The sequence below is a fragment of the Arvicola amphibius genome, chromosome 6 (assembly GCF_903992535.2).
Source record: "Arvicola amphibius chromosome 6, mArvAmp1.2, whole genome shotgun sequence".
In the NCBI taxonomy this organism is placed as follows: domain Eukaryota; kingdom Metazoa; phylum Chordata; class Mammalia; order Rodentia; family Cricetidae; genus Arvicola; species Arvicola amphibius.
Window position 1 is genome coordinate 102273166 of NC_052052.2, and position 18554 is coordinate 102291719.

Here is an 18554-nt window from a genome sequence, read left to right on the forward strand (position 1 = left end):
TTACAGGCATGGTTTACCATACCTGGCTTTATGCAGTGCTGGAGATCAAACCCAGGGTATCAGGTATGCTAGGCAAGCAGTCTGCCAACTGAGCTACATCCCCAGGCACCAAGTAAACAAATAATTAGTGGGTATCGACCAAGGGCCCAGCACAGGGAGCACTAGGAGGAATTTGATGGCTGCCATTCGCTGAAGCATCTCCACCCTGGGACAGAGGTAGACTCTGTTCGCTGGGCAGGGTGACTCATCTGAGATGGCTGAAGACAAGTTCTGGTCCAGCCCAGAAAACATTTCTCTCATCCGTTTCCCCAAAGCTCAAAGCGTTGTTTTAGGAGTCGAAAGCCTTAAGACTACAGAATCTGAGGGGGATTCATATTTTGACAGCGGGATATGTCATTTTGTTCTTAACGGCTGCATTATTGCTTTTCTCATGGTTCTGCTTGCCTTTTCACAGTTTCCAGTTTTCCCTTATTGCCATGGTGGTGAAGAAAACATCTTTAAATCCTTGAAAATCAAATTAAAGTCAGGAACTTTTTTTTCTACTTAATATTTTAAGAACTATTTCCAGGGAAGTGCCCTGGCATCCAGCCAAAACTCCTCCTCACAAACTGGAGAACTTGCTGGAAGCAGACCTTCCTAGGTTTAACAATGAAATCTCGGCTTCCTGCTTGATTATTTTCCCTTTTGTTTTCTTCTCAAATAAGCAACCTTCTTTCCTAGGTGCACTTTACTAAAACCACAATTGTTTTTGCAGATGGAAATGGACCAAAGATCTTGGAATAATACTGATGAAAAGATGGAGGGTCTGTCTTGGTTTTTTATTGTTGTTTGATTTGGCTTGTTTTTAGTTTTAAAAAAAATAACAAAGCAAATACGTACTCAGTGCATTTGGGTTTCATTTGCTCCGCTGTTTGCTTGCTTGAGACAGAGCCTTGCTATGAAGCCAAGACTGGCCTCAATCTTTTAATCCTTCTCCAGTCTCCCATGTGCTAGCTACAGGCATCCGCTACTACACTAGGGTTGGATCATTTCTAATGGCAGAATGCTGTAATAAGTACTTTAAAGTAATACAATTAGTGGAAACAATACTTTATTTAACAATTTTCATTTAAAAAATAACCGTCTTGAGTTTGCCTCCAAGAATCAGCCACCAGTTTTCGAGTAAGGAGAATGAAAATAAGTTTTGAGCCTTGTCCACAGAGACCTAAATTCTACACTTGGGTCCTGAACTATTTTAAAGAATACAATGAAATAGTACCAGCCTTGATTAAATCGTCCTTGGATTAGCCTCAGAAACAAAATAAATAGGAAGATTATTTGCCTTAAAATTGTAATTGATTTGATCCTTAAAGCAATTTACACAAATGGCTCTCCTGGGTATTTTGTTTGTTTGCTAGCATTCAATCCACTTACTGACTCAACACTTATCGAACAGCATGCCACGTGTGAAAATTTACCAGTGGACCAGTGACCCTGTGCCTTGTTTCAGCTGGTGCATCCTACCAGCTTTCTTGGTGATGGAGTGGAGTAACTATGGGGGTGGGGGATTCTGAGAGCCACTGTAGCAGTCAGTTCATCATCGCTGCTGTAAGTACAGGAGGAAGATTTCATACCATTGGCATTCGGCTTGCTGTGTTCTGGACCATGGTCAGGCCATCATCGTGGAAAAACTGAGGAATGGAGACATTCACCTCACAGAATCCAGGAAATGGGGAAAACAGGGAAGAATTTGGGACAAGACATGGCCTCCAAGGACATGCACCAAGCCATCTACTTTCTTCAGGCACCTCTGAAAGTTCCCATCTTCTCCCAATAATGCCATAAGATAAAGATTGTCAGTAGATTAACTCACCAAGAAGTCAGAACTCTCATGAACCAATGACATCCCAATGGCTGGATCCACCAGTTCATAATCGTGTGGTCAGCACCTGAGGCTTCTAGGGAAACTTCTTATCCAAATACAGCAGTGATGACGGACAATGGATCTGAAAGAAAGAAGATCTGTCTGTGGTGAATCTTTCTTCTCAACTTTTCCGTTTTCTTTGACAGCACCTCGTAGAATTGCAAAGCTTTGGTTCTATTTCTGTCTCTAAAGGGCTTCAAGTGTCCCCTGGTGTTTCTACTTAATGCGTCCCTCTCTAGAGACCAAATTCCACTTAAATGAAGTCTGATACCCCAAGTTTAAGACTCCTAAGAGCCCTCCAAAGAGGAGATTTATGCTCTCTTCAGGAGTGGGATGTCTTGTTGGCGATAGGGGTTGTTTGTGGCTAGTGTGGTGGGCTTTGGCAATTTCACCCTCCTGGTGCCCACAGTCTTAGTCATCTCCAAGATTGAATCTGTTAGCATGGGAATGTCCTATTTATGAGGTAAAAAGACCCAGATCCTTTCAAAAAATATGTTGTCCTTCCTTACATGAAAGATAAACATTTTTCTTGGAAAGTTCCTGAAGCTTTGGAAATAAATCTGTGTATCTTTAAGGAGGCCTCTCTTAAACTTCCGTTTCAAGCTCTAGGACATTTATTATCAATTTTTTTCAACTGTTATTACTGAGCATCTTCTATAAAGGACCTGTGCCAGGATGCTGACAGATACAGAGCCTTTGACTGGGAGGACAATGGATTGAAGTTTGGGTAGAGTCCCTTAGTGTTCGTCCAGATCTATGGGAATATAAAGAAGCAAGTAGTCACCTTCTGAACAGATCTAAAACCACCAATGAGAATTCCCCAACTGGAGGATGGCCACCTTCTAGACAGGAACGTCATGAGCTAATGGCCATTTGAGGACATATGGTGTTGGGGGAATTTCGCTCTAACCATGCATAATGTACCCCTGGGAACTTGGAAGAGATGAGGGTAAAAGATAAGGTGGTAGAAAGGCCTGAGGGTGTGCATCACATTCTGAATGTGTAAAAAGCCTGTAGGTGTGCATCATGCTCCGTGTGTGTGAAAGACCTATAGGTGTGCATCACCCTCTGCATGTGTGAAAGGCCTGTGGGTGTGCATCATGCTCTGTGTGTGAAAGACCTATGGGTGTGCATCACCCTCTGTGTGCGTGAAAGGCCTGTGGGTGTGCATCATGCTCTGCATGTGTGAAGGCCTGTGGGCATGCATCACGTTCTGTGTGTGAAAGACCTATGGGTGTGCATAACGCTCCGTGTATGTGAAAGGCCTGTGGGTGTGCATCATGCCCTCTGTGTGAAAGGCCTGTGGGCGTGCATCACACTCCACGTGTGTGAAAGACCTATGGGTGTGCATCACGCTCCGCGTGTGTGAAAGACCTATGGGTGTGCATCACACTCTGTGTGTGTGAAAGGTCTGTGGGCGTGCATCACGCTTTACATGTATTACACAGCTGCTACAAATGAGCACACGGAAGCTCATGGAATTGGCTCAGTGACTCAAGACATTTACCACCAAGCTTAGCACCCTGAATTAGACCCTTAGGCCCCACATGGTAGAAGGAAGGATAGACTCTAACAGGTTGTTCTCTGACTTCTATATACATGGCTGTGGCGAGTGTGTGTGTGTGCACACACACATACATACACACACAAGTAAAATGTAATATTTTCAATGGGTAAACAGGTGTGCAGGTATTCCTTATGTCACATAATCATGGGTTCCCCTCGCACAGGTGGGACTGGGGAAAGAAACCCGCGGTTGTTCGTCCTGTGAGGACAGGATTGAAGAGAAAGAGAACAGCTCAGAAACAGAAGAGGCTGGAGGTCTCTGGTGACCAGCAGCATCTGCCCCTTGTCCATGAAGCCTGCTTCTCACACCACAGAAGAAAGCAGAACTACTTCTTGGAGGACTCTGTTCCCAGACCCCAACCCTACTCCAGAATCCACTCCACCAAAATACCTGTGAGGCCCTCTGCGGTAGTTAGGATCCAAAATGTTCCCCCCAAAGGACCATATTAGAAGCTCCGTCTCCACGTTGGCACTATTTGAGGATGTGATGGAATCTTTAAGCAAGTGGTACCTTGTGGAAGGAGGTTTGGTCACTGGATACCATGCTCTCTAGTGGATTGAGGGGCTCTGACCTCTTCCTTGCTTTTGCACCCATGAGCACTTCCCGTATTGTGCATTCCCACTACGTCATGCTGCCTCACTATGGGACCAAAAGCCATAGGGCCAGTCAAACAAGAACTGACATCTCTTAAACTGTGGCCAAAAACTAAGCTTTTCCTCTTTTAAATTGACTAGGCAGGGTGTTTTGTTACAGTAACAGAAAGGCTACTAACACCTTCTCCACACCAAGATGATGTCAGATGTAGTTTGAATGAGAGGGGTCACCCTGTTTGTGCTGGGCCTTCACATTGAAAATATGAGTGCACACTTATCAGAACATCAAGAGTGGTCCTCACAGTCCTGAAAATCCTGGTTACAGTCATGTGTCCTGTGTTTAGTAGCCCGTGTGGCCTTGTAAAGTCCCTGAGATAGTAAAGTGTGTGAATGAGAGGTGTCATCAGACAACAACCCATTTAGGCCTGGGGTAGCTCAGTGGTACAGCACCTGCCTAGGATGTGCAAGACCCTGAGCTCCATCCTCGGAACCACAAAAAAGTGAGGAGGAGGAGGCAGAGGAAAGGATGAGAAGGAGGAAAAAGAAGTAAAAACTCACTGCAGTCTCGGTGTGGGCCTCTTCCACACGTGCCACCTTCTTGGTGCTGTGAGAGCCTCTCCAGAGTATTCAAAACCTTTTCCAGCTCTCTTCCTGAGTGGATGAAAGCACAGAGTGCAAATCTGTGTTCCATTGCTGCTTCCGGAACTGTGGACAAACACTAACTGAATTCCTGGGCAAGAGCTTTTCCTCTCCCGATTTCACAAGCGGAATAGCAGGACCAAACCTGAGTGGTTTGGGTCGAGACCACTTGAAAAGACTCAGACTGGATATCAACATGATATCAAATGTCAGCTTTTGAAATAGCATCATTACCTATTACCAGGTCCCATCAGATACCCCATGTTTGCAGAATTGAATAAAAACAAGAGCCTGGGCTCCTAGCCATCAACAAAGTCAACTAACAGAAGAAAGATATTCAGGTTCCCAGTTAATGACATCAATCTCATTTAGGATGTATCATTTTAGGATTTTTTTAACCTTTTTTTTTTTTTTTTTTTTTTTGGCAGAACTTCTAGGTCCAAAGCGCAGTTCAGCGTAAGCAAAGACTTGGCTTTGCCCCAGCATATTAATCAATGAATTAATTCTCGGCAGTCGTTAACCTTGGGCCTGAAGCAGTGACTTGGCTGTGGCAGTCTAAGGGGCCTTCAGTCTCCTGAAAAAATAATGACAGCTTACCTGTGCTTTCCGGTATTCTAGAACCTTCTATGGAACACAAAGGTGAAAGAAAGAGAGTGTACTGAACTTGAGGGTCATAGCCTATGACTCGGGTCAAGTCCGGCCACCCGCCCCCAGGAAGTCAGTTAAAGAGCCACATTAAAGTGGAAAACAGAGGAACTCGAGAGATGGCTCAGTGGTTAAGAGCATTGACTGCTCTTCCAGAGGACCTGGGTTCAATTCCCAGCACCAACATGGCAGCTCACAACCATCTGTAACTCCAGTTCCAGGGGAATCTGACAATTTCATACCAATGCACATAAAATAAGTTAAAAATAAATGTTTAAAAAATAAATTAATTAAAATAAATTAATTAATTTAAAAAAGTAGAAAGCAGGAAAAATATTTACTCAATGTAGCCTGGTCTACAAGAGCTAGTTCCAGGACAGGCTCTAAAAAAGCTTCAGAGAAACCCTGTCTCGAAAAACCAAAAAAAAACCAAACAAACAAACAAACAAACAAACAAAAAAAAAAACGATTTACTCAATGTGGTCACACTGGGAAGAGAGACAGAGAGATTCAAGGAATCCCCCAAGCTGATTTTCTTGGTCCTAAAGTAAGATTAAGGTTAAACTAGACCAAGGATCTGTTTATCTTAGCAACTGTGGTCCCTTCCACCACTGACCCATCCTCGTCTGGGCTTCAGTCTGGTAAGGCGATATGACAAATGGTTAGTTCTACAGGATATCTTTTCCTAGAGGAGTTCCTCCTCCGACTGGCAACTTCTTCTCCCAGCATAAGATAGATTCCTTGAGACCTTCCCATTTCTCTGGCTCCATTGCTTCCTAGATCTAGGTACTTCTATTACATGACCTGTTTTTGTTGTCTTTTTGTGATGGGAGTCTTGCTATGGGATCCTGGCTGACCTGGAACTCACAAAGATCCCCTTGCTTCTCCCTCCCAAATGCTGGAATTAAAAGTGCCAGCCCCAACTTACTCTAAACATTCATTTCCAGAAATGTGTCTTTCCTCTCCAACCTTTCACAAACACTCTGTCATTTTTATTTTAACAGACTTAGTTTACTTTATTTTTCTTGTATAAAACCCTCATGTGGTAGCTGCAGCTGGAGCCTGGGTCCTCTGAATGGAGACTCTGGTGTGGGCTTTTGTAAGAATTCCTTATCAGGTTAGTGTTTTCCTGATAAGGAGACTTGCTGAACACTGTCTCTTTCCAGAGATCAGGGGACATGAAGATGTAGGTCTTAGAGATAGCACCAAAGGTGACCTTGGCGAAGTTGCCCAGGGTGGCAGTGCATCCTCTGGTTGATGTAAAGAAACCACCAGTACTGACTGGCAGCAGCAGCTTCTTGGGCACGGGAACAGAGACGATGCCATACACTGGGGGTAGGGATGATATGCACCACCAACAGAGCCATAGCAGCCTGTCACCCTGCATGGGACAGTACAGGGACAGCCAATCTTGCCCCTGCCCCCATAGCCTCTCTGCACAGGGACAATGGAAAGCTTGGCCAAGACAATGGACCCTAGAATTGCAGTGGCTACCTCCTCGGAACATTAACAGCAAGGCCACATGACCACTGCTGTTCCCAACTGTGACAAAAGCCTTGAACCTGGTCCCCTGAGTACCTTGAGTCTGTTTCTGCACGGGCATGAGCTTTAGACCCTCATCCTTTAGGGACAAGCCCAGGAAAAGCTCAATAATCTCAGAGTCATTAATGGGCAGGGAGAACAGGTAGATCTCCTCCAGGGACATGGTCTTCATGCCCTTAGCCAGGAGGCCTAGCTTGGTGACGGAGATCCACTCCTTGTCTTTGGCTTCACCTCCACGAGTCCTGTGGCCTCAACCACGGCCACCGGTCTCGACCACAACTGCGGCCCATAAGCCCACTGCCCATCTTGACTCCCTAATCCTGAGACCCTGGGTCCGCTGAGCCTTCCCACTGCACCCGCGTCATCTGTCATTTGTTGTTTTCCCAAGTTACTGGGACTTTTTATAGACTCCTATTTGTGTGCATATATGTGTATGATTATGTGTGTGTGTGGAACCCAGAGCTCAGCAATGAATGTTTTCCTCAGCTGCTTTTTACGTTTATTTTTTTATTTTATTTACTTTTTATTTATTTACTTTTTTTTTTTTACCATAGGTGCTCAAGCATTCCTTTCTGTGGCGATGCTTTCCTTCAGGGCTCACTTGAGGGCTGCTGAAGCCGGCACCTGTATGTAAATTTGGAGCCACTTTGGAGAGGAGAGGGCATTTCGTGATGTTCAGTGAGGACACGTGCCAGCTTCGTGGCAAATCCAGAAAGGGTGACCGCAACCTGTCATTGCTTATGGAAGTGACCGTCTACATGGTAATTAATAACCAAGGCAAGATAGTGCTTACTTGTTTATTTATTTAATTTTTGCAGTTCTGGGAATCGAACCCAGGGCCATGTGTATGCTAGGCCAGCTGCAGCCACCAGCCAAGATTATATATTCGGCCAATAACCTGACGGTAGAGCCTGAACCTGGGGGAGCTGAGGAAATCACGTCAGTGTGACTTCAAATCATGAAGCAGGAGGCTCATGAAACTCTAGAAGCTTCATGATTGGGTAAGCAAAAGCTGGGCAGTAAGCCACAGGGTGGCATTTGCTGGGACAGGTGAGGATAGAATGTTCAAGAAGCCAGGCTATATTGCCAGGAACTTAGTGATGATGGCTGGGGCCAGTACAATGGTGGAGAGCTGGCTGAGTGAGGTTCCAGTCCCAGAACCTTAAAGAAAAAAAAAAAAGAAGCACTCAGAGATGATATTAGAAAAGTGAAATTATTCCAAATTAAGGAAGGTCCTGAAAACCTAAGAGCTCCCTCCTGAAGTGGAGGGAAAAAGCAGCCTGCACGGGGCAGGAGTGCAAGCCTGGAGCGGCTGCCACATAGTGAAGGCAATGCTACACCAGGCGACCAAGTTCCTCAGCAAGGTTTTCAGGATGGCTATTTGCTAGGACACCAAAAAACACGTGGAATCGTGTTTTTCATCTCCCAGACAAGCCCACACGCCGTTTCACCAATCCTTTGTGGGTTGAAACCACCTAAAACAAAGTCTCCCTTTCACCCCAACCATCAACTCCTTTTCCTGCTTCATTTAATCCGCATGTGTTTTCCATTGCTTCACACAAATCCCACTGAGAGGAAAAACTGCTCCACCCTCCCTCCAGCTAGGGAAGTAATCTATTTCTACCTGGAACAAGACCATGGTGTGGCCCCAACATGTCACAGACTGGGGTTCCAAAACAACAGCTAAGCTTTCTAAACCTCTCTTGGGACTGCTCTTTGAGTCCTTCCCGAGCCAGGTGAGCACTCATAGGCCTCTTTAGGGACCCAGGCAGTGGTTCCCTGAAGTGTTAAAGGGGAAAGATCTGTGTTTCTACTTTAAACATGGATGCTGGTACACAGGAGCCAGCATGGCTGTAGTACCACAACTGAGTTACTTCTGACCTAAGGAGACAAAAGGTCTGCTGAACTTGCCGGGAATCACCTGGATAAAACTACTGGGGCCTCAGGCCTTGTGGTCCTTGCCTAGGGCATCCCTGTGATAGGGAGGTCTGCAACATTTGCTCAGCCCAGGGACAAATCTAAAGTAAGTTTGTTCAAAGTCTATCATTAAGAGATTGAAAAGCACAAGCCACGGTCTGGGAGAAATGTGCAATACGCACATCTGGCAGTGGCCTTAGATCCAGACTATCAAAAGGACTCCTCCAGCAGGAAGTTTTAAGCCAGCAGAAGACACAGTCATTTCGCAGAAGCTACTGTATGCAAACAGTATCCAGAAGGGGGTGCGGAATCATTAGTCCTCAGGTGAACACAAAGGAAAACCAGAGTTGCTTGTTACTTCCCACCCCTTAAGGACGGAAACTAAAAAGACTAACAAAGTAAATACCGGCAAGAAACCCTAACAACTGGAATTTTCTTACAGCATTAAAGGGACTATGAGCTCCCACATGCTTGCCCACAGGCCAGCCTGATGGAGGCAATTCCTCAACTGAGACTCCCTCTTCCAGGGGACGCCAGCTTGTGTCAAGTTACCAAAACAATAAAAAGGTACAGACACTGATCAGCTTTGTTCAAAATAGTACAGAAATTTAAAAAAATACAAATGTATGTAAACAGATGACTTAAGACATTTTGATGCATTAGTGTAATAGAATATCATTTAACAATGAAAAGGAATAAATTACTAGTACTGGAATAACGTTCATGAATGTCAGAAGTATTATAATTGAAAAAAAGATGCCAGACACAAAAAGTAAATACGAAATTAAATGAGTCTACCTCTATGAAGATTTAAACTAGACAATGAACACTAACTGATAGAAATCAGAATACTGGCTGCCCCTCTTGTGGATATACTCAGTATACTAAGTATACAGGAACTTCCTGGGTTGACAGAAAGTTGTTTATCTCAAGGAGGGTGGATACTACATGAGTATGTGCAGATGTCAAAATTTATCAGACAGTGCACCTAACACCTACATGTTTTACTGTGTGGGAATGACACCTCAATCTGTTAGGTACTTGTGATGGGAGCAGCGGGCTGCTTCCCACCACCCAGCTAGCTTTACCTGAAATAATTACATAGAAACTGTATTCTTTTAAACACTACCTGGCCCATTAGTTTTAGCCTCTTATTGGCTAATTCTCATATCTTGCTTTAACCCATATTTAGTAATCTGTGTAGCACCACGAGGTGGCGTCTTATCGGGAAGGATCTTAGCCTGCGTCCATCTCGGAGAGGAGAGCTATGGCATCTGCCTGAGGCGTCTGCCTGACTCTGCTTTCTTTCTCCCACAATTCTGTTCTGTCTACTCTGCCTACCTAATTTTCTGTCCTATTAAAGGGCCAAGGCAGTTTCTTTATTAACCAATGAAAGTAACACATAGACAGATGACCCTCCTCCATCAGGTACTGAATAAAAAGATCTGTCCTCTGTCTTTTCTTTCAACCCTGGGCTTAAGGTTGGTGATTAAACCAACCCCTAAAACAGACTAGCTGATCCCAGTTCTGTGTCCTGCAATACAGTTCCTCACCAAGCTGTCACTGTTATGGACAAGGTCTACTGGATAGTGGGAACTCCTTATTTGCCTAAGGCATCTTATTTGCATAAAGTGAGTTCTAAAGCAACCCTTAGACATTATTGATGGGAATGTAAATGAACCCCACCGCTAGGGAAATTAGTATGGCAGTTCCCCCAAAGTAAAAACTACCATGTGGTCCAGCTATGGCCCTCCTGGGTATATACACAAAGGAATGAATCAGAGGTATAGGACAACAGAAATACCTACATGCTATGGACTCGGCCTAGGTACCCATCAATAGATGCATGGGTAAAGAATGTGTGACTTATATATTTTTTAAGAGGAGCATCATTCAACCATAAAGAACAAATTTCAGCTGGGGAGATGGCTCAGTGGGTAAGGCACTTGCTGTACAGGCATGAGGAGCTGAGATGAGATCCCCAGCACCCATGTGAAGGCAGGGCATGGTGACCTGTAACCCCAGTGTTGGGGATAGAGGAAGGGCATGGTGACCTGTAACCCCAGTGTTGGGGGATAGAGGCAGGCAGAACCCAGAAGCTCACTGGCTACCTAGTCTAGGGGAGAGTGACGGGAAGATTCTGAATGACCTTCACAAGTACATGAGTGCACGCTCATGCATGTGCACACACACAATTAAAAAAAACAAATAAATAATAAAAACAACAAAATTCTGTCATTTGAAGGGAAATGGCTGAAACTAGAGACCTCTGTGTTAAGCAAATTAAGGCAGCCTCAGAAAGACAAATTTCTCTCGGTTTCTCTCGGGTGCACAGCTTAGATTTAAGAAGCACAGAGGAAATTATTCGGGAAGAGAAAAGGAAATAGATCAAGCTGGAGGGAAAGAGAGCAACAAGAGGGGTCAGTATGCTCAAAGCACACTCCACATCTATGGAAATGTCACAGTGAAACCCATATTAGTAACATATGTTGATCTAAGAAGTGTCCACTGCACTGAAGAATTCGGCGGTGAGCTGAGAGGCTAAGACGTGCGTGGCTGTGACTGATGGCCTTCCAGATGGAGCAAGCAGAGGTGAGATCTGGGGGTTAGGAGGAGACTATGGGCAATAACTGGGGTGGGGTGGGCAAGACAGAGAGTTTACTGGCATCATATCAAACACCAATATAAGTTTCAAATCCTTGGCTTTTGGTCCTAGGATTGACCCTAGGGTCTCGGACATCATAAACACAAGCTCTGTCAAGCCACCTGAGGAAATCTGTTTTATCCAGGAGAAACTAAAATATGAAACAAAAGTGTGCAGAATGCTTAACAAAACGCCTATGATATATTCCACAGGGGGGAAAAATCCAATTATCCAATTATAAAAATTATATCCACAAGTTTTTAGTAGACTATCTCATCTCTTTAATAAATTGTATGTGACCACAGAGAGTCCTAAAAGTATCAAAGCAATAAAGTTGAATTGGTGTGAAATGAGAATGGGTTTTTGTTTGTTCTGTAGTGTCCTATAAAGTGCACATTGTGCGTGTGTTCATATAGCAGAAAATGTCCTCTTATCAAACCATCAAGTCTAATTCTTTATCTTTTTTTCCAAGACAGGGTTTTTCTGTGTAGCCCTATTTGTCCTGAAACTCCCTCTGTAGAACAGGTTGGCCTCGAACTCACAGAGATCCGCCTGCCTCTGCCCTCCCCCCCCCGCAAGTGCTGGGATTAAAGGTGTGCACCACCACTGCCCAGCTAAATCTAATTCTTGATGCAGAAAAGTATTGGCCTCTTACCATGGCATGCCTGTAATCCCATGATTCAGGAAGCTGAGGCATGAGGATGGTTGTAACTCTGAGGTCAGTTTGTGCTACATCGTGAATTAAAGGGCAATACGAACTCGACAGCAAGTCCCTATCATAATCAAGAGAAGGCAGGGCAGAGAAAGAGAGAAAGAAAATAAAAAGAGGCTAAAATAAGCAGATCCCTTCCTTCTATATGTTTGCCTTCACTATGACTGTGGGACATGTCACATCCTGATAGTAGCTGTGCTTTGCTCATGGTAGTGGGTCTCTGAACCCTAACTGAAAGGCTGCATCTTGTCAAGTTTTCCATCTACTATTGAGCATCACCTGTCACCGTCTCCACTGCTCCTGCCTTTTCAGGGGCTATTCCTCTCTCTACTGCAGGCAAATGAAGGCTCTAGAGGAGATGGACCACATTCGGGCATGCCTTCTTCAGTCCCCTAGCGGGGAGGTATGCCTTCTTCAGTTCCCGGGGTAGGGGACTGGAAGGGAGCCATATTTCCCACACCAGCTGCTACCAGAAGCCCGTTTGCTGTTAGTTCAAAGCCCTATGCCTAACCAGGATGACTAAACAGGGCTTTGGGTTTGATTGTGCTGTGCTCTGTGTGTTGGTTTCATCTGCAGGATCCCAAGTTGGTTTTGGTTTGTCTTTAATACGCTAGATAGAGCCCAGGGCTTTGCCCCTGTTAGGCAAGCTCCCTTACTGAGATCTATCGCAACTCCAACACCAGTATTTGGTTTTATTTTCATTTTTTAAACAAGGTCTGCTCGTTGGATCCCTGGCTGGCCTCAAACTCATGGTGGTCCTCCTGCCTCTGCCTCTCCAGGGCTGGATTATAAGCATGCATCATCCTGTCCAATTCCCAATAGCAAGTTAGGAGGATTAAGTGCTTTAAGCAGTGAAATTGGGACCACGACCGAGTCACCACTTCAAACTCAGCTACTGTTTGTAGGAGAGAACTTTAAACATTAACTTTAAAATCTAAGTAGCTAAAGGTAGCTGTGACTGAAACCTTATTATGAGTATCACAGCAAACAAAACCAGTGACATCATCCATCTGAGAAGCTAAGGTATAATTAAGTCCATGAGCATTTTAGTCAGCATAGATGGAGCATCTACCGTGTTCTAGTCATTTCTTTAATCTCACAAACAGTTCTCACATGATCTAAGGATCATACTTCCAGGCACTCTGTATGTTCTGGGACCTGACATTTGTTGCCACCGATTAGAAACTCTTACCACGAAGAACTGAGATTCCTGTGGTAACCCATCCTGCTCTGAGTTGACCACAACTGCTAGCAAGTTCTCCCTTGGGCTAATGCATAACTCCCACTCATGACTGCTGTGTGAGGTATGATCAGTTCTTGCCCTCCACAGAGAAAATCAATTTGCCCCTTTCTCTTATCAGCTATCTTCTACCATGCGACTCAACGTAAGTTGAAAGATGTTTTCCTCAGACCTGGAAGTTGACAATTTGCCAAGGAGCTCTCTGTCAGAAATGTACGCTTCTGAGGTCATTCAAACAATGTCACGGTGCTAGAGTTTGGGCTTCTAGCTGCTGTTTGGCCCATGTGATTAGAAACACAAGAGGAACAAATTAATCTTTGGGGCTCTTAGTGGTGAATCATGCAATCCATAAAAGGTCCAACCCCTGGCCCCTGGCATGGAAGATGGATAACTTTTCCCCCTGACTATGATTCCCCTTTATCCTCCAGAGGCAGAGGCTCTTAGAAGGAGCGCTGATGAAAGTGTTTACTCACCCTGCATGAGGAAACGCTCGGCTTAAGTGGGAGAGGGTGGAGGGAGGGCCAAGAGAAAAGGCTGAAAGAAAAACACAAAGTTTTAAAACTTAATTATGCTTCAAGACAATAAAATAATTTGTTCAAAATGTTTATGGGAAATGAGTTTGAATTTAGATTCTTTTCCCACTCAAATGATCAATAGCATGAGAAGGGGCAAGAAAGAACTTAGCTTTCCTACCCATGTGCCCACCGTGAAGAAGTTAATCAAGAAACTACATTGGCAAAACAAAAAAGAGCTGAAGAAAGGGAACGAAATAGGGTCAAAGGAACAGTGTCAGTCAAACATGAAGCAGAAGGGGAAGCCATTAGACTGAGCATGCAGAAATTTCTAGAACCAGAAGACTGAACTTCTGTTTTGCTGGGCTTGTTTAATTTTAAGAAAGGCCCTCCTGGAATAATTCACAGCTCGCTGGAAGTGTTTAGCATTTAGAGGGCTTTGATCCATTTCCTCTTCTTCCACAGTTTCAAATCCACTCACATGCAGCAGTGGCCCACACTGTGGCCGACATCAGCAAATTTCCAGACCCCAGCCTTGTGCGTTGCCAAATGATTCATCTCTAGCCACCGCCTAGGAAATAAATGTCCTACTACAAGGAAAAGAAAATGGCCGAATTCAAAGATCTTGAGCTTGTGCTATTTTCTGGAGACAAAAATTCGGACATAAAACCAGACTGATAAGTAAGATTGTATCTTTAAGAACCAAGCAGATAGAATATTTAAAAAACAAGCCGTTCTTGGCAATTTCAGGACAAATGGGACTAACGTTGTCCTGGAGGTACCTGTGGAAGACATACAAGATGAAAATTTGAGGCCCTCACCCTGGGGTTCCCTGGTGATCTCCTTGCCCATGAACTCCTCTCTTCAGCTTCTCCATGCTCCCAAAGTCCCACCTTCCTGTCAGGGTGAATACCCTTAGTGTTCCCACTGGCTCACACCTGCGTTCTCCTCCAGCTCGCACTTCTTACAGATTAGTCTGATGATTGCATCTGACAGCCTGCATTGGGGACAGGTGGCCATGTGGAAAACGTCATCCCAGCCTCTTCTCTCTTATCCCTGGTTTAGCTCAGGCCCCACACTTTCTGCCCTCCTCAGCCTGCAGCTGGCAGGCATATAGGAAGCTTGGGAGTTGTAATGCTAGTATGATCTTGCAAGCAGAATAGGCTGGGGAGTAAGTCATCTTACTTAATATTTGAAGTCGCTTATCAAAGTGTTTCTGCCTACCTCTTACACTATTCTGTTTAGATGGTTGGGAGGTGGAGGCAGGAGGATCAGGAATTCAAAGTCATCCTTGATTATACAGTGAACTCATTGCCAGTTCAAGGCCATGAACTCGAAATAAAAAAATAAATAAATATGGTCTGAAAAGTAAAACTTTCTATTTTATTTGCAACCCTTGTATTGTTTTGGTGTTTCTTTTAGGGTGGGACCCTCAACAACCATAGAGCTAAATGGTCTACCTTTCAGTGAATTCTGAACGCAAGCCCTCAGAAGAACAGTAATTCTAGTGATTTACACACATGCACGCACACACACACACACACACACACACACACACACACACACTTCTAGCCCCACCTATTGTTACCAGGGCTCCTTCAAGTGACTCATTGGTCTTGGCCACCAGAATGCCCTGGTGACAGCTGACAGACTAAGATAAGAGCTGCAGGCCTCCCTTCACCATTGTGTCATATTTGGGAGTTCTGCCACAAGACGATGATAAGGGCTGAGCAGACTGACTTCCCCACAGAGATGTTTCATACCCATCAGTACCCAGTGATGCTGCTCCTGAATCCAGAGAGGCAGTGGCATCTCACAAATATTTACCTGGCCACATGGCAACAGGGAGGCGCTAGACAGGGTTCCTGTTCACTTTAAGGATATATGTATGGCTCTCATTCCACTCTCTCAACAAATATAGGAAAATGTAGTTACTGTCCCAGAACTGAAAGCCACGACTGCTGAACCCTTTCCACTTCTAACTCATCTGCTAATCCAGGGTTTGAACAAGCAGTGGAGGTGAAATCAGGCTTGCTTGCACGTGTGTAGCCCACAGCACTTACCCTGGAGTTCAGATTGTCCCATGAATGAGCTATCCCAGGCACAGATTTCTCTAGGGATGCTGCCAGTTTCCTCACAGATGAATGAAAGAAAAACCAAGTGTTTGAGGCTTAAATCAACAACTACAAAACACAGCAGAGAGAGGAGGACGTAGGTCATGACCCTCCTACATACTCCACTGGGAATTGGGGAGAAAAATCCAATGTCTTCAGAGGCCAACTTAGAGAGGAATAAGGAAGAATGACAAACCAGGTGTCATTTTCGCAGCTGTTAATAGAAAAGACAGAGCTGAAAAACAGAGCATAGTTAAAGAATAAAAGAGGAGAATCTCCATCATTAAAAACTCATACAGTGATTCAGACTTTTGTTTCCATGGAAACAGCATCAGCTCTTCTAAGTGTCCCCCAAGGACTTAAAGTTGGGAAGGCCTTTCATTAACTACCACACGCTGGGCGCCCTCTTGTGGTGAGCCTTTTAGTAACGTGGAAGAAGTCACACATTTTTTTTTTTTTCCAAAATCGTCAATAGTCAACTATTTTTGACTAGTTTAAGAAAACACTCGGAGTTTTTCTTTCTAATTAAAATCTAGAGAAGAATCCATGACAGTTCTCCCTGGATCTAAGAGTTAGTAAATATCAGTCGTGATTTCCTCACCCCAAAGTCAGCAATCTTAAAAAAAAAAAAAAAAAAAGGAAGAAAATTTGAGGAAGTAACTTGACAGTTTTACAGAAAAATATTCTTACATGACAATCACCCTTTCACTGGAGAAAAGCTTTCCCCAGCATTTCAGGAGCTGGGCGCTGTTGTGCTGGCTCCTGTCAGCCTGTTGTACAGGCTCCTGTCAGCCTGTTGTACCGGCTCCTGTCTGCCTGTTGTACTGGCTTCTGTCTGCCTGTTGTACCGGCTCCTGTCAGCCTGTTGTACCAGCTCCTGTCTGCCTGTTGTACAGGCTCCTGTCAGCCTGTTGTACAGGCTCCTGTCAGCCTGTTGTGCCAGCTCCTGTCTACCTGTTGTACTGGCTTCTGTCTGCCTGTTGTACCGGCTCCTGTCAGCCTGTTGTGCTGGCTCCTGTCTGCACGGTACAAAGGGAAGAGTGTATTCCAGTTATGGTCCTGGACAGAGCGGGTCCACATCACCCGGGAGGAACCCTGAGATCTGAACATGTGGATCCTGGTTCCTACTTTCTTTGATTTTCAGAAAGAAGTAGCCATCGAACCTTACGAGTACCAGGTGCAGACGAGCCACTTACTTATGAAAACATCTCATAACTGACTACCAGCCAGAGCAGGATGGGAACTAAGGCTCCACAGTCGACAGTGGACATAGGTGCTCACGTTCACACACTGCACCACATTGGTTAGAGGTGGTGTTAGGTTCTGCATTTTCTGCGGTTATGATACCAGCGTGTTTGTAGACGGTGTCATGGGAACTAGGCGACTCTCAGGGTTTTGTTACCCCACCCAGCCTCCCAGCAGACAGACTCGCAAATCCACTGTGTTAGTCAGGATTCAGTAACCATAACAAATACCGGAGACCACCAAGTTAAAGGGAGAAAAGCATTGACTCACAGAGTTGATGTTCCAGTCTGTGATCAATGATATCATAGCTTTGAACTTGAAGCAAGGAGTGTGTGGTGGAACTAAACAACTCACCTTATGACTGGCACATGAAAGAGAGAAAGAGGCCAGGAATTCCAGTCCCCTTCAATGTCACTTATCCAATGGTCTGGGTGTCCCACTAGGTCCTGTCTTTTAAAGTTTCTGTTGCCTCCTAATAGTGTGCTTGGAGACCAGACCTCTATAAGCATGTTTAACCTGTGACCCACAGGCTGCATGCAGCCCCGTTCTGATAACAACTAGCACAAAACTAGAAACTTAGTTAAAGCATTAAGAGGTGTGTGTGAGCACGTGCATGCGTGTGTGTGTGTGTGTGTGTGTGTGTGTGTGTGTGTGTGTGTGTGTGAATGTGGAGGCTGGAGGACAGCCTCGACTGTCATCTAAAGATGTTATTCCCCCCTGTTTTTTGAGACAGGCTCTCTTATTGGCCTGGCACACATCAAGTAGGTGATACGGAGGTTCAAGGACCCACCTTCTCTGCCGCCAGGGTGCTAGAATTACAAGTATACACCCCCATGCCATTTTTAAATGCAAATTTTGGGAGACTGACCTCAGACCCTCGTTCTTGCGATGCAAAGTGCTTCTTCAACTTTTCACCTTAGTCTCGAGAAATTTGGGGGACTTTTATGTAACCTAATTATACATTCTTTTTCAAGCATGAACTTTTTGGATGATACTGCCACCTCATGCCTGCAATGTATGAGCTTTTGACAGTTTTGCAGAAGAACATTGATTGGCACAAGACCCACAGACTTTCCCTTTGGAGGCTGGGGGCAGAGGGGACATCCATCAGTCAAGCTATAGCATTCACTAACTTGTAAACCACACAGCTCTCCCACCAAAGCTTTACGAGTTCTTTTCTATCTTCATGGCCACATCAGGGTTAAGTTCATAGAAGATGCTCAGAGGAGGTTCATGGTTGTTTGGCACTTGACAAGTCTCGATGATGAACGAGAAGAAGCT

The 18554-nt window shown here is 44.8% G+C and overlaps 1 pseudogene; it reads right to left on the minus strand.

Annotated features, from left to right (window-relative positions):
- Positions 1–6385: 6385 nt before the first annotated feature.
- LOC119816362 lies at positions 6386–7194 on the minus strand (annotated as a pseudogene).
- Positions 7195–18554: the final 11360 nt, after the last annotated feature.